The sequence below is a fragment of the Macrobrachium rosenbergii genome, chromosome 3 (assembly GCF_040412425.1).
Source record: "Macrobrachium rosenbergii isolate ZJJX-2024 chromosome 3, ASM4041242v1, whole genome shotgun sequence".
NCBI classification, from domain to species: Eukaryota; Metazoa; Arthropoda; class Malacostraca; order Decapoda; family Palaemonidae; genus Macrobrachium; species Macrobrachium rosenbergii.
This window is the reverse complement of record NC_089743.1, coordinates 50,732,530-50,735,029: the sequence shown is the minus strand read 5'-3', so window position 1 is coordinate 50,735,029 and position 2,500 is coordinate 50,732,530. Positions and strand designations below refer to the sequence as shown.

The 2,500-nt window shown below is 37.4% G+C and overlaps 1 protein-coding gene across 1 annotated transcript in view; it reads right to left on the bottom strand.

Annotated features, from left to right (window-relative positions):
• LOC136855562 (uncharacterized) overlaps positions 1-2,500 on the bottom strand; it is a 244,629-nt gene that overhangs the window by 81,160 nt on the left and 160,969 nt on the right. The window lies entirely within an intron of this gene.

The window sequence follows — 2,500 nt, the reverse complement described above, 5'->3', positions numbered from 1 at the left end:
CAATACTTTTTGATGAGGTACCTATCAGACCATCACAAACAGTAAAGAACCTTGGCGTACTTATGGGTCAATATATGTTATTCGATCACCACATCAGCCACATAAGAAAAGTAAATGTTGTATTATTCTTTCTCAACCGCATAAAAGATGGGTTAAATAAGACAACTAGCTTAACAATAATAGAGTCGTTGGCCTTGAGCAAAATCAACTACTGCGGCAGAATCTGGGGAATGACAACAAAAGAGCAAATAGACCGGGTTCAGAGATCTCAAAATTTCCCAGCTAAATTAGCGTATGGCGGGGCTAGAAAATATGACCATGTTACACCAATTTTGAAAGAGTTAGAGTGGATGAATATGGAAACCAAGATAACTTTTGACCTCTGTTTGTTTACTGGCTTTTTGAATTCCCCACTGTGAGCGATGTACAATAAGACCTAGTCGTCAGTCGAACGACCTCTTTATAAGACGAACAACTACTGACACGGAAACTAAAGCAATATAGATTAAAGGGCCGAGGGTCTGGAACAGCATCCCAATTAATATTAAAACTGCTCCTTCAGTCAAGGTTTTCAAAAAGAAATTTAAATCATATTTTCTAGAAAATAAATAATAGCATAGGGAAATGTAAAAGCACTCAATAATATGTGGCTTACCTTCCTCTTAAGCTTTTAGAGTCTTGATCGAGAGGTTTTGCTTGCCGTTTTACTGTGTTGTACTTTTGTTGAATCTGTGATTTTGATTCGAAAGAGTTTGCATTTTAAGTCAGCCTTAATTGGTGATCTTAACCACTGAAGATAATGCTAGCTTGGTGTAAGGTCGACATATTAAGTCATGTACTATCCTTAAGTTTTTACATTGTTTGTGAGTGCTTTTAACAGTCATCTCATTCTTGTTTTCGTTTTCGTACTTGAATCTTTCAGTGCTGTAAATGTGTGTTTATGCAGTTGTAGGTTTCTTTAACCTAATTATTTTAAAACAGTAATACTTATGTATTCAATTTTTTTTTAGATTCTAAGTTCAAATTATAATGACTCCTTATTTTTAAACGGTTGATTTTTATGTTTTTTTTTTTTTTAGCTTTTTAATAATTATTTTCACTACAAGAATTCTTTGTAATAGGACGTGGTCATGCGTGTTTGATTCGGTGATATAAATTATACGTATCTGGTATCTTATAAGTCAATGGACGCTGTATATGTTTCTAAAATATGTCATGTAGAATAACCATTGTAAAATGGGAATAAAGTTTTTGATTTTGATTTGATTTCTCTCTCTCTCTCTCTCTCTCTCTCTCTCTCTCTCTCTCTCTCTCTCTCTCTCTCTCTCTCTCTCTTTACACCCTCCTTTGAAATATCCTCCATTTTTCCAAAACCTCTCTCTCGCTCTCTCTCTCTCTCTCTCTCTCTCTCTCTCTCTCTCTCTCTCTCTCTCTCTCCTCCTTTCATTCAAAGCCTCTTCTTTCTTCATTCTCTTGCGCTTCTCTCTTTCCCTCTCCCTCTCTTTATATGTATCCTCTTTCCTTTCAAAACCTATCTTCTCTCTCTCTCTCTCTCTCTGTTTTACCGTGTCTTATGCCAGCCTTTTCTTTTTATACAATCCCCATTTCACCCCGCAAAACCTCTGCTTCGGTTTCACTTCTTGTCCCTCTATTCTCCCTCTCTTCCTTAACCTAGTTTATCAAGAGCCCGTGGCAGCAGAGGGCTGGCTTAATCCAGAACAACAGCTGCAATAACAACATAACGTTGCTTCTCTCTCTTTTCTGTCTATGACTTTCCCATGACTTGGTCCTGCTTTGTTTCTCCCAATGCCTCCGTTCCCTGTCTGAAAACTCTGTCTCTTTTTGTCCCATTCTTAGTGCGTCTCCTTTTCAATTCTTTTGTCTCCATCTTCGACGTCGTCTCTTTCCATTACCCATTAGTTCTCCCAGGACCCATTATTACCTCTCCCAGTCCACCCTCCCCACCATTAAATCTCCCAGCATCCTCCATTACCTACCCCGCCCCAGGCGTCTTTTCCGTTGCCACATTCACATCAGAGACAACGTTAATGGTATCTTGATTATCATGAGAATGTCTCTCTCGCAAATGGCCGACAGATTGCATAACAAGGTGTGTTTGAAGGCGGCTGTTACAAAGGATTCTTCTTCTCTTAGAGCCACGACTGATGATTTTTGTTTTTGTTTTTTTTGTGTGTTTTTTCGCTTTTGTTTTTTGTTTTCTGGAGGGGGATGCTTTTCAGCCTTTTGCTGAAATACCTTGAAATGATGTGTTGATAATGACAATAATAATGATTGTGAATACGTTTCTTGTCACGGATATCCTTAGTGATTTACGGCAGTTTTAAGATATACAGTAGTTATGGAACGCCTTCAGTTATCTGTCCGTCTGTCTATCTATCTATCTATCTATCTATCTATCTATCTATCTATCTATCTATCTATATATCTATCTATCTGTATATATATACATATATATATGTATGTATGTATGTATGTATGT